The sequence below is a fragment of the Elephantulus edwardii genome, unplaced genomic scaffold (genome assembly GCF_000299155.1).
Source record: "Elephantulus edwardii isolate Elephantulus edwardi_28Jun2011 unplaced genomic scaffold, EleEdw1.0 scaffold00350, whole genome shotgun sequence".
Taxonomy (NCBI): domain Eukaryota; kingdom Metazoa; phylum Chordata; class Mammalia; order Macroscelidea; family Macroscelididae; genus Elephantulus; species Elephantulus edwardii.
Window position 1 is genome coordinate 854,735 of NW_006400100.1, and position 247 is coordinate 854,981.

A 247-nucleotide genomic window follows, 5' to 3' on the forward strand; every position below is an offset into this window, starting at 1 on the left:
TGGTTGATGCTAGGTTAAGGCTAGAGTTTAAGCTTTTATAAGTGGGAAGTCGGTGGGTTGTAGTGGGGTAGAATCCTAGTAGGTTAGAAAAGTTATGTAAAGGGGAGGGTTGGTTGATTTTAAGTTTAGTAGCCAATGTATTTAGTTCTATGGCTAGAATGAATCCAAGTACAGTTACTGTTATTGCTGCTATTTTTAGGGAGAAGGGTAATGTGAGTTCGGGAGATGATGTAGGAGGGATAAAGCT